The sequence below is a fragment of the Myotis daubentonii genome, chromosome 2 (assembly GCF_963259705.1).
Source record: "Myotis daubentonii chromosome 2, mMyoDau2.1, whole genome shotgun sequence".
Classification (NCBI taxonomy): domain Eukaryota; kingdom Metazoa; phylum Chordata; class Mammalia; order Chiroptera; family Vespertilionidae; genus Myotis; species Myotis daubentonii.
This window is the reverse complement of record NC_081841.1, coordinates 83,719,579-83,733,040: the sequence shown is the minus strand read 5'-3', so window position 1 is coordinate 83,733,040 and position 13,462 is coordinate 83,719,579. Positions and strand designations below refer to the sequence as shown.

At 44.2% G+C, this 13,462-nt stretch overlaps 1 pseudogene; it reads left to right on the top strand.

Annotated features, from left to right (window-relative positions):
• The first annotated feature begins 264 nt into the window (after positions 1 to 264).
• On the top strand, positions 265 to 11,780 carry LOC132226598 (male-specific lethal 3 homolog; annotated as a pseudogene).
• The last annotated feature ends 1,682 nt before the right edge of the window (positions 11,781 to 13,462 follow it).

Here is a 13,462-nt window from a genome sequence, read left to right as displayed (position 1 = left end):
CCACTTATCTAACAAGCTTAGATCCCTACAAGTGCAGAAATGGCAGCATTGAGGGTCACACATTTCTTTCTGACCTACACTAACAAATTTAGCTAGAATTTGGAAATTTATGGTGGCTGCATCTTGAAAATTTTGAGAATGAGTCGTCCCTCATACGGCTGCAGGTTTGTCCATAGAACCCTAGTGAGAAAGATGCAACCTGTAAACTTGCTTACAGTTGGATTCAAATCACCCTTAGCAACCCTGGTATCCTTTTAATCCAGGATGACACTTTTAGTCATGAGAAATTCTGTAACATTGAATCTCAAAGGGAAGGTGTGGACTGAGATCCATGAACTTCCCAGGAGGCTCCCAATCCAGGTGCAAATTCGCCTGCCAGTTCTCTCAGAAGACAAAGGTATTAAAGAAGGTAGTGATTTTCCCAAAGAGCAAAAGGTACTGTGATGTTCTTCAAGAAAAATTAGTCCAAGTTCATATGTTTCATATTATTGGTGTATTAGTCTACTCGGGCTATCATAAACACACACACACACACACACACACACACACACACACACACACCACAGATTGGGTGTCTTAAGCTACAGAAATTCACTTTCTCAAAGTTCTTGGGGCTAGAAGTCATTTATCAAGATGCTGGTAAGTTCAGTTTATGGTGAGAACTCTCATTCTGGCTTTAAACTGTTTCCTTCTCTGTATCCGCATGGCCTTTTCTCTGTGTGTCCTCAGTGAGAGAGAGCTCTGCTATCTCTTTCTCTTCTTAAAAGGATATCATTGCTATGGGATCAGGGACCTGCCCTCATTTAACCTCAACTAAACAACTCCCTAAATGCCCTCCAAATACAGTAACATTGGGGGTCAGAGCTTCAACATATTAATTTTGATGGGACTGTTTAGTTCGTAACAATTGGTATTAGTGCTTTGATAAATATGAGACTAATCTCATCTTTGTATTCTAAGGAAAGATGGCTGGTATTGAGGTGAACTAAAATTATATTCACTAAATCCTTAATAATTTTTAAAAAGGAAACAATTCTAAAGCTATTTAATTAAATATCAATTAAAAGCCATGTTCGTGGGTGTATTATAATTCTAAATCATTATTGTTGTTAACATCTATAAATAATAGTAGCAATAATAACAGCTACTTTTCAGTTATTATAGTTTTCCTCAACTCTCCTAAGTCGATTTAATTGCTTTTCTCCCCATATTACCACTCTATGCATAACTATATTATAATTGTTTTTCCAATTCAATTCAAGCTCTTTGAAAGCCAGTACTGTGCCATTCAGTCTTTGAATAGTAGGCTTTTAATTCAGGCTTAAAATTTTTGTTAAGTGAAAACTCTAGCATTTGAAAAAATGTTTATTGTGTCAAAGAACTAATGAGCTTCAAATCAATGTGTTTGTTAAACATGAACCAAACATAAATGGTAAAGAATATGATTAGTAAATTTATTAAGATTATGTTTGTATCTTTTTAACATTAATAATTTAACTATTTTAACCTTTATTAAAAATCAGCAACATTTGTTATTATTACTACAGATTAATTTGAATCACTCCCATAAGGCACTTCAGAGGTAAAAGACAGATTTAAGGCTCTTATTTTTGGTATTAATAATATTTGAGGTAAACCTCAAAGTCTTAAAGCAATAAATGATCGTTCGTTTTTTAACATTTTTAAAAGCTCTGAATTGAATGATATTCTATTTCTTTTTTTGTTTTGCTGTACAGATGTAGACTCTTTTTTAATATTTACTGATAATATTTATAACTTAGAGCCAAAGACTAACCTTCAACTTGTAATAATTCTAGCACTTTCATGTGTGAGTAGTTGAGGAGGTAGGAAAAAAAGAGGTGGTCCTAATTCTTCTAGAAACAGTCTATTCCAGCAAAATAATTTTTCATACATAGCTCCAAATAGTCAGGAAATGCTGGGAAATGGAGCTAACATTTATTGATTACATATTATGTACTTGGAATGTTGTGTATATTCCCTATTATAATTTTAAAAAACCATCATATTAAGTATGAATTCTGTCATTGGAGGTTAGTTAGAAAATGAAGGGTCAGAGAGTTTACAGAACTCAATGTCCCAATGTCACACAGCTAGTAAATAACAGAGGCCAAATTCAAATTCAGACGTTAGATTCCAGAACTCATGGTCTAGGTCAGTAGGAGTATATTGCATGGCAGTAGTTCAGCATAAGATCTTTTTCTAAGGGGATGAAATATTGACAGAGAGTTTTCTATTACCAGTATATTTATATACAGATAATTTACATCACTCATAAGATAGGACATATTAAACAGCTTTCCCTTTACTCAGCCTTTCTCCTTTGGCAATATGTATCACATCTCTGACTTCTTTTCCTCCACTTACTTTATACACAGAAAGGTGCGTGTGTCTTTTGTCTCTGTACTCTCCCAGGTAGCTATATATTGGCAAACTAGCTAATGTCAAATCTTATATGACTTAATTCTTCTTAGTCCATGTCCTTCTGTATTTTCCACCATGCCAATAAGTTTAGAAGCCTGAAAATTCTATTTCTGAGACACTTTGCCAAGCTAGTAGCTTAGGTGCCAACTTCTCTTAAGTTATGACATTGAGAAATATGGGCAGAAGTTTTGAAAGTGGGAGGGTCTGAGGGATTTACAAATATTGACCCAGCAGCATGGGAGTACACACTGCAGGGTTTTGCCAGGAGCACCCTGAAGTTTTAACAGGTGTGGCTGGTCAAAGAAGTTTCCCCAGCAGCTGAGAAGCTGTTGCTGGCTCATGGCTTCCAGTATGGTAGCAGCTTCCTGGTATTCTGCTTTTGTTTCTCTATTCCTTTCAACACCTTTGTAAATAACTCTGCACCAAACCTTGCTTGGCTTGAACTACCTAAAGTGGTGTTTAATGCCAAGACTAGAAACATGGTGTCAGCTTTTCTTTCCTTATCCATTCCGTATTTGTTAAAGAGACTTCCACATTTTAAAATTATTATTAGTGTTTGGCACATTAAAACTTAAAGAGCAAATTTCTAGTAATCATACATGACACCTACACTAATAAAAGACAAACATGCAAATTGACCGTACCTTCGCTACACCTTAAGCCATTCCCACCAGCCAATCAGAGTGACTATATGCAAATTAACTCAACCAAGATGGCAGTAGGCAGCCACGGAGCTGGAGCAAGCAGGAGGCTTGATTGCTCCAGTGATGGAGGAAGCCAAGCTTCTCACCTGCCCAGCTGGCTCTGAGCTCCACTCAAGGCAACAAAGTTTCAATTATAGAAGATAAATAAACCCCAGATACCTGCATTCAGCTGGCCGTGGCAATGGAGCTGGAGTGAGCAGGAGGCTTGGGTTGCCCCTGGCGATGGAGTAAGCCAAGCTTCCCGCTTGCCCTGGCCAGCTCTGAGCTACACTCAAGGCTACAAAGTTTCAATTATAGAAGGTAAATAAATCCCAGAAAGAAAAAAAAAGAAAAAGAAAAAAAGGAGAGGCTGGGAGCTTCCATCGCAGGGGGGCGTGGCCAGCCTGAAAACAGTTCTCAGCCCCTCACCCAGGATGGCCAAACCTCCATGGGGTGAGGGTCCTCACTGGCGGGGGGGGGGCTTGACCAGCCTGCAAACAGCCATCAACCCATCACCCAGGCTGGCCAGGACCCCCACCCTGAAGGGGGTGTGACCAGCCTTCAAACACCCATCAGCCCCTCACCTAGGCTGGCCAGGCACCCCAGCGGGACCCCCACCCTGATCCAGGACACCCTTCAGGGCAAACCAGCTGGCCCCCACCCGTGCACCAGGCCTCTATCCTATATAATAAAAGGGTAATATGCAAACTGATCCTAACAGCAGAAGGACTGGGAATGACTGGTCACTATGACACACACTTACCACCAGGGGGCAGACACTCAATGCAGGAGCTGCCCCCTGGTGGTCAGTGCGCTCCCACAGGCGGAGCTCTGCTCAGCCACAAGCCAGGCTGATGGCTGCCAGCTCAGCGGTGGTGGTGGGAGCCTCCCCCGCTTCCTCAGCAGCACTAAGGTTGTCTGACTGCAGCTTAGGTCTGCTCCCTACTGGTAAGTGGACATCCCCTGAGGGCTGCTGGGCTGCCAGAGGGATGTCTGACTGCCAGCTTGGGCCTGATCCCCCAGGGAGCAGGCCTAAGCCAGCAGTTGGTCATCCTCTGAGGGGTCCCAGAAAGCAAGAGGACACAGGCCGGGCTGAGGGACCCCCCTGAGTGCACAAATTTAGTACACCGGGCCTCTAGTCCTATATAATAAAGAGGTAATATGCAAATTGATCCTCATGCCCTCACAACACAAGATGGCCACCCCCACGTTGTCACAATATGGCCGCCCCCATGTCATCACAAAGATGGCTGCCCCCATGTTGTCACAGATGGCCATTAGGGGAGGGCATTTGGGGGCAACCAGGCCTGCAGGGAAGGGGAGTTGGGGGTGACCAGGCCGGCAAGGGAGGGCAGTTGGGGGTGATTGGACCTGCAGGGGAGGGCTGTTAGGGGCCACTGGCCTGGCAGGAGAGGGCAGTTGGGTGCAATCGGGCTGGCAGGGGAGGGCAGTTGTGGGGAGCAGGCCGGCAGGGGAGCAGTTAGGCATCAATCAGGCCGGCAGGGGAGCAGTTAGGGCGTGATCAGGCTGGCAAGCAGAAGGGGTTAGTTGCAATCAGGCAGGCAGGCAGGCAAGTGGTTAGGAGCCAGCAGTCCCGGATTATGAATGAGATGTCCAAGATTGGAGAGGGTGCAGGCTGGGCTGAGGGACACCTCCCCCCTCGCCCCCCCACAACCCCAAAGCACAAATTTCATTCAGCAGCCCTCTAGTATCTTTATAAGACTATGAGTAGCCCAGTGCATGAAATTCATGCACTGGGGTGGGGGGGGGGGGAAGGGGCCCCTCAGTCTTGCCTTCACCCTCTCCAATCTGAGACCCCTCAGGGAATGTCCAACTGCCTGTTTGTGCCCACACTTTTAACAGATAACAGCTCCATTGTTGTTTCTTTCTTATGCTTAAAACCATTGGAATTAGTAGGTATTCAAAGTGTGTATACCTTTTGGGGGGACACCCTGTATATCTCTAGTCAGCGGTGAAAGAAACCAACAGCAGATTTGGAACCCCCAGACAGGGAACCTCGCTCACTCCCCACATGTCTCCCCACTTCACTTTCCACCTTCGTGGGCAGCAGGAGAATCAACGTTTTCTCTCATTAATTCGGAAAAGCACGTCCTGTCAACCGCTGCCAGGCAGGAGTGTGCTAGGCCCCAAGCAAGCGAGGCTCAGTCAGGGCAGCCTTTGCTCATGGGTGCTGGCACCCAAAGTGCACATTCCTCCTCTACAGTCACCACGACTATCCCACTGTTTCACTGAGAGGTCGGAATTCCTCTCCACCTCTGGGTTCTTGATCTTGAACGCTGACCGAAAGCACCTTAACAAGGGCCGCCCATGCCCACCAGGTGTGTCTATTTGCACCTGCTCCTGCCTCAGCACCTGCATTAACCCCCCAGAGGTGATCTTGTAGTTGCACTAGACTCCGTGGGAACAGGGCATCACCACTCTGTTCTCTCACTGTCATCTCACAGGCGCCCACCCTCAGCACCCAGAACACCCGGACACTCTCCAAAGGACGTGAGAGCATCAGAGGGGATGTGTGCACATCCTGTGGGGGTGTTAGGCATCCCGGGTTGATGGAAGTGCGGTGGAGAGGCGGGGGGAACTTGTGCACGCCTTGGTTTGCAACTGTTGCAGGTGTGGGAGGGTGACAGTGTGCTGGGGATGTTCGCACGCCAGGGGGGGATGTGCACACGGAGGCCTCTGGCTTTGCAAATCCGCAAACCCCCGTGGTGCGGCCAGGAGGATGTCAGTCTGGCCCCCTCCACGGTGGCTGTCCCTGCGATCCTGCACCTTCTGAGCCAGGAGGCGAATCTTGCGCAGCCACTCCTGGGTGCTGATGGCCTGCAGGCGCTACTTCAGCTCAGCCTGCAGGCTCCGCTTGGTGCGCTCACAGCTGTCACCACCGCCATGTGGGGAGTACAGGCCACCCTCCGCTGGCCTGCCTCCCCTGTCCAGAGGCTCTCTGCGCTGCTCACCTGCACAGAGTGACTGGGGCTGGGTGGAAGCCAGGCGTCCTGGCCTGCCTAACCCCGTCCGATCTGCCCCTGTGCGAGCTGCCACCCTGCCGGGAAGGGTCATGGATCCAGGTTTCAGGACTGTGGACAGCCTCAAGTGCTGCCCCCCGCCCGGCAGGGTCACAAATCCGGGTCCCGGGACCACGGACAGCTTCAAGCGCTACCCCCTGTCCCCAGGTCACGGATCCGGATCCCAGACAATGGACAGCCTCAAGCGCTGCTGCCCTGCTCACCAGGACACGGATCCGGGTCCCAGACCGCCGACAGCCTCAAGCGCTTCTCCCCGCCCGGCAGAGTCACAGATTCGGGTCCTGGGACAGCGGACAGCCTTGCCCACTGCCGCCCGCCTTCAGTATGCAAATTAGCTGCCATCTTGTTGCTTCAGGGTAGGGGTCCCCACTGGGGTGCCTGGCCATTCTGAGTGAGGGGATAATGGCTGTTTGCAGCTGGTCACACGCCCTTCAGGGAGGGGGTCCCCACTGGTGTACCTGGCTAGTCTGGGGAGGGGAACCTGAGGGCCGTTTTCAGGCTGGCGGGTGACTGAAGCTCCCAACCTCTCCTTTTTTTTTCTTTTATTCTGGGATTTATTTACCTTCTATGGCTGTCACTGGAGCTGAGAGCCAGCTTTAGCTCTGAGGCTCAGCTGCAGCGCTGAGACCTCGGCTGCTGAAAGCAGGAATCTGGGTTTGTTTGGGTTCTATAATTGAAACACTGTTGCGGTCCTGCTGGCTGAAGCCCTGCTGACTGAAAGCTGGTTTCTGGAGTTTGTTTAGCTTCTATACTTGCAACATTGTTTCTTAGAGTGCAAGCTCAGAGGCCGGCAGCGGCAGGCGGGGAACCTTGGCTTCCTCCATCACTGGAACAAGCAAGCCTCCTGTTTGCTTCAGTGCCTGGCTGCCAGCTGCCATCTTGGTTGGCAGTTAATTTGCATAAGGATATGCTGATTAGCCAATGGGAAGGGTTTCGGGGTTATGATCAATTTGCATGTTTCTCTTTTATTAGATAGGATTTTTAAAAATCTGCCATTGCTAAATGAGTTCATCAAAATTCTTTTCACTGAATTAAAACTATTTTTAAAAATTATTTATTGTTTAATATATTACATATAGTATTAATATGTCTCCTTTATTCCCCATTGACTTCTCCCCAGCCACCTTCAACCCCCACACATTCCGTCACCCCCTAGTGTCTGTGTCCATTGGTTATGCTTATATGCATGCATAAAAGTCCTTTGGTTGATTTCTTACCCTGCCCCCCTCCTCCCCTGCCTTCCCGTTGAAATTTGACGGTCTGTTTGATGCTTCTTTGTCTCTGAATCTATTTTTGCTCATCAGTTTATGTTGTTTATTACATTCCATAAACAAGTGAGATCATGTGATATTTATCTTTCTCTGACTGACTTATTTCACTTAGCATAATAGTCTCCTGGTCCATCCATGCTGTTGTGAATGGTAAGAATTCTTTCTTTTTTACAGAAGTGTAGTATTCCACTGTGTAGATGTACTACAGCTTTCTAATCCACTCATCAGCTGATGGGCACTTAGGCTGTTTTCAAATCTTACCTATGGTGAATTGTGCTGCTATGAACATAGGGGTGCATATATCCTTTCTAATTGGTGTTTCTAGTTTCTTGGGATATAATCCTAGAAGTGGGATCACTGGGTCAAATGGGAGTTCCATTTTTAATTTTTTGAGGAAACTCCATACTGTTTTCCACAGTGGCTGCACCAGTCTGCATTCCCACCAGTTATTTTCTTTATTTATAAACTATAAAATACAGGTCATTTTGGTTTGTGAGATTAAATCCAAGTCATTTAAATGCTTGCAAATAGAATGACCATATACATTTATACAATTTAAAAAGAATGCTGAATTGGGAGAACTGTGTTTCAAGCCTACTACTGTGTGGTTGGCAATTAATTTACTCTGATGTCCTCAGCAGGAGACCTTGCATGGATGAATTCTAAGGTCTGTTTTAAGTCCCTAGGTTTTTATTTTGTTCTACTTTACAAGTTAACTAAAAAGCTATATGTGAGTTATTAACATAGTTGATAAAGTCTGTTCTTGGTTCTCCTCTATGCTAACACATGCCCTTGAGCAAGTGCATTTATCTCTGAGTCTTGTGTTCTTCATTTTTATAATGAGAGATTTTACATTGAGGGTGTCTATGTTTTTCACCTACTCTAAAATTATCTTTGTTCCAGTTTGATTTCATTGTTTTGAGTAATAGTTAAATCATCACATAACTCTTAATGTCAGCTTTTTAATTGATAAAATTAAAATAATGCCTTTCTTTTTTAAAAGTATGTTTTTATTGATTTTAATGACAGAGGAAGAGAGAGGGAAAGAGAAAAACATCCACGAGAGAGAGAAACATCCATTGGCTGCCTCTTGCATACCCTCTACTGAGGATGAAGCCTGGGAATTAAGCCTGCAACCAAACAGGCAACATTTTTTTAAACATATTTTTATTGATTTCAGAGAGGAAGGGAGAGGAAATGAGGGATAGAAACATCAATGATGAGAGACAATCATTGATCGGCTGCCTCCTGCACCCCCTAACCTGGGCATATGCCCTGACCCAGAATTGCACTGTGAACTCCTCGTTCATAGGTCAATGCTCAACTACTGAGCCACGCCAGCCAGGCAAACAGGCAACCTTTTGGTGCATGGGACCACACCCAGCAAATTAAGCCACAGCAGACAGTGCTGAAATAAAATTTTCTTTTCTGCTAGCAATATGGGGATCAAATGAGATATTAGATATAAAAATGCCTTGTGTAAAACATTATTATGTAATAATATGATTCTATTATTTAGTACTGTAGATGATGTCTATTTGACAGTGTTTAATCATACGCACACATTTGATTTTATTAAACTATCTGTGTTTCACAACACTTTTTTTGAAGGTGAGTGATTTATAGTAGTAGTCACCCTTATAGGGATTTGCCAATTTATTTCTTTAGAGTTAATAAATGTCATTGCTATGACGTGAAGAAATTTGGACTTTTATTTAGGACACAGGTATCTAGCTAACACCCAACCTGTCAGCTATTCAAATATTGGTTAATTAGTTAAAAGCCTATTGAAGCTGGGTGACTAATTAGACACATGATTATATAAGGCATACAAAAGCTTAGGAGTGGCAGTCTTAACTTTTTTGGAAAATGGAAAGGACATTGCCACCATAAAATCTCTGCTTCTGGGCTTTCCCTAACATTCAAGATAATAATTTTTTCCACGCTCAAACCTCTTAGAGAAATTAGTTCACTACTCGTGATACCTACATCCAGTATTTACAAGATCCTGTGAGAAAAGCCACATCCATTCCAATTTTAAGACATGATTTATTTTACTATGAGAAAAGCTAAGGCAGGAAAAAACTTCAGAAGGTAGCTTCTCATTGGAATAATAATAATAATAGCAAGTCTGGAATTCTAACTTTTTATACTCCACTAACTCTCTTGTGGTTTTCTACCTTCTTCTATGAACAGCTCCATTCTGCATGGTGCCCCTTTTGCTAAATCGTGATGGTCCAAAAATTCTCATTTAAATTTTGATCCCACTTTTCTGGCTAGCGTTATTTGTGAGTTCTCTATTGCCCAAACAAAACAGATTTTGTATCTTGCTATTATTTTCCTTAATTAAGCATGGGCTTTTGAGTAAATCAGATAAACTGATTATTATAACAAGCTGTGTAGTATGTTATTCCCTCACAAATTACCATATAAGTGGTGATAGAATAGCTCAGAATCCAGTAACTGTGTGTAACCAAAGATCTAGAACCTTAGGTCTGCTGTTCTTTTCAGGCAGGCCCTGGGGAGAACTGGCTTCACCAGTACAGACGCGTATGATAATTATACCACTAAGCCAGTTTTATCATTAATATGTGAAGAGTAAATTTCTAGTGATAAGAAAAAACATCTGTACAAGACACTATTTTTTTTTAAAGAAAAAAAAATCCCCTTTAATTTACTTTTGATGGAAAATGAGAATGCATTTTTATTAGTTTCTTCATTTTGCAGATCAGAGAACTCAGACAGGTTAAGGATTTTATTCAAGATCTCTACTAGGAGTGGCAGAGCTATGGCACCATCCAGTCTATGTAGCTCCAAAACTAATGCTCTTACCTCCTGTGCTATAGGGGATGGGGCCTTATGTCTCTCATCCCGCGCAGAGCAGCGTCACCCGGGCTCCCTTGCCACGCCCTGAACTGCTGATCCAGGTTGTTGATGTTATTGTTGGGAAAGACAGTAAAAGGCAGAAAGATCCCAGAATGTCAGGACCATTTTAACAGTTGGAACAGAAGCTGGGATGGGTGGGCAGCTGAAGATCATGTGCTCATGTGCTCTTAACACCAATGAAAATCGAAGATTATCAAATAAATTAGCAAGAACAGCTGCAGCTCACATAACCACAAAAAGAAGGGAGAAGCGTTGCAGGTTACCTGATGTCGATTCTGTTGTTAAAAGCCTCCCCTTAGAAGAAATTCCTCTGGGACAGTAGTGGAGAAAAGGATGAAGCAACACATGAAGAAAGTGACCTGCAGAACAGGCTGACGTGAAGGAAGAACTGGAGCTGCACACACAGAGGCAGACGGAGGGAGGAGCAATGACTAGACATCCCTGGCGCCCTGAGGAAGCCGGAGGACGATTGTTACTATATCAAGGAAAGAGGAAAGAGTGAGTGAAACTTCCGTGCCAACCAACACCTTAACTGTATTGGACTCCAAACGGAAGCGTTTTTGCTCTCAGTGCATCTTGTGAGCCGATGAGAGGCCTCGCGTCAGCAGGCTGCCGCAGCCAACACGGATGTGCCTTGCATCCCAGCAGAACAGAACGCTGACCTTTGTAAAGAGATGGTGGTGGATTAAGGATAACCTTTGATTATGCTCTTCCACTGTTTTTGCCGTATCCATAGGAGCAAGGTCAGTTTATAAAGGTGACGTCCCTATCTTCCCTTCCGATTAAGGAAAGTGCCACAAACACTAATAAGAAGCAGAATGAGCTTTCTCCAAGCCCACCTTGGTTGAACCCATCTACCCCTTAGTCCATGGAGAGTCAGGTGAACCGGTGAACCGGGCTCCCCCAAAAGGTAGGAAGCTGAGCCAGAAGCCATGCAGTCTCTGTGGTGGTCGGTCCACACATCACTCTGCCAAAAGTCTTAGTGACTTGTTACCTCAGCCCAGGCGCCTGCAGCAGGACACAGCAGGACATGTCCGCCATCACATCCTGCACCTAGAGAGGAAGACACCTGTGCATAGCAGATCGTCCCCACCTGTCCCCGTGACCCCTAAAGAGGAAGGGAGTGCAGCGTATGCCAGCTTGGACGTCAGAAGAGCTAATGAAATAAGCAAGGTCCTCTCCCTGAGACTTGTACCTGACAGTTGCCCTCCAGGTGACCCGTGGCCTCCACCTCTTCCATTTATGGGGCACAACACTTGCGGTTGTTTGTGCGTGTTCCCAAAATCTTTGGAAAGATGTCCTTTTCTGAAGAGAATCTGAAGGCTTTCCTGGAGCACTTTGATCTCTTTCAGCACACTCTTTCAGAGGCTCTCCCAGGGCCCCAGGGTCCCAGAGTCTGCCAGTGTCGCTGCCTGAGGGCACACCACAGCACCAAGAGCCCCATGGCGATTTTCTAAAGTTCCCATGGCTCAGGAAGAACAGCCTCTCTGCCCGGCTTTGCACTCTAGGTTCCCAGTGGGGAACTGGAGAGAGAGTGGGAGATGTGATGTCCATCCCCGGGGGACGGGGGCTCGAGCAGGGGGCCCAGTTATTTGAATTATTACATACCGTAGTTACTTCTGTTAAGGAGTACTTCCTTTGTGCTTGAACAGCCTCCAACATCTGACCATCTGACCGTAGCCTCTGTACGCATCATCTGTGATGGTGGGAAAAGAGCAGCTATGTTCCCAGTGAAATGTTTATGAAAACGTATATAGGTTACCAGTGGTCAGCAAACTGCGGCTCGCGAGCCACATGCGGCTCTTTGGCCCCTTGAGGGTGGCTCTTCCTAAGCCTTAGGAGTACCCTAATTAAGTTAGTAACAATGTACCTACCTATATAGTTTAAGTTTAAAACATTTGGCTCTCAAAAGAAATTTCAATCATTGTACTGTTGATATTTGGCTCTGTTGACTAATGAGTTTGCCGGCCACTTGTTACCTCAGCCCAGGTGCCTGCAGCAGGATACAACCATTAGGCTGTTTCAGTACACATTGGAGTTGTTAGCAATAACCACAGTTTTTAGTTACTTGTTACCACTAGTAAAATTGTGTTGCAAACTGTTTTCAATCTTATGATGACACTGAGCAACTCTAACAAATTTTAGTTTTCCCTGGAAATTGCAAAAGTAGTCCAAAATTATTTTAGAGGGAATTGATATTGAAGGCAAAAGAAAATTTGCAGCTATACATTTGCTTGTTACAGTTTCTTTTCTGTAAAACTTTATTTTTGATGATCTAAATAAAAGCATTGCTTGAGTTGTTTCAGATTTTACAGCTGTACTTCATTACATAATGTTATGGTTCCCATTCTGTAAAATGTTATTTTTTTGTAATGTTCTGAATAAAGCAGAGACCTCCTCCCCAGAAGCAAAAAGGGTTTTCTATCAGAATACATGTTTTAATGTTTTAACCTTATTTGGCTTTTGAGATAAACTCAAGCATACATTAAGTATTCTCATTTGTGAAAAATATTCATTCACTTTTTTTCCATATCAAGTGTAATGTTTCATTTCCATATTGATTTTTCACATTAATTTAAATGTATAAGAAAATACACCTTTTCTATATATTTTGGTTGAGCTTCATACTCATAAATGAGTAAAAGGACACTTTATGTTATACCATCAAAACTTATTTTACGCATTTTTATCTTTTAAGAAGGTGGAGATTTTATGGAATCTTTCTTCTACAAAGATTTCCTTTTGATTCAGAAAAGAACAATCCATTCTGAATTTTTTAAAGTATAGGTTTTAAAAATCTGAAATGTATGAATCTCATACAAATGTATAGTAGGCAAGTAACAGAGATTGGCTAAATTTATTAATGAGGAATGCAGCAGAAGTATAAAGCTGTTCAAAAGAGGATAGAAAAGAGTGCTATCCTATATAATAAAAGGGTAGTATGCAAAGTGACCAAATGGTGGAATGACCAGTCGCTATGACACACACTGACCACCAGGGGGAAGACGCTCAACACAGGAGCTGCCCCCAGCCCACAGGCCCTGATTGCCTGATGGCCAACAGGAAACCAGGGGTGGGTGGCAGCAGATGTGGGCGGTGCCAGGTCAAGGCCTCTGCCCCGCCAGTCACCCCACACACA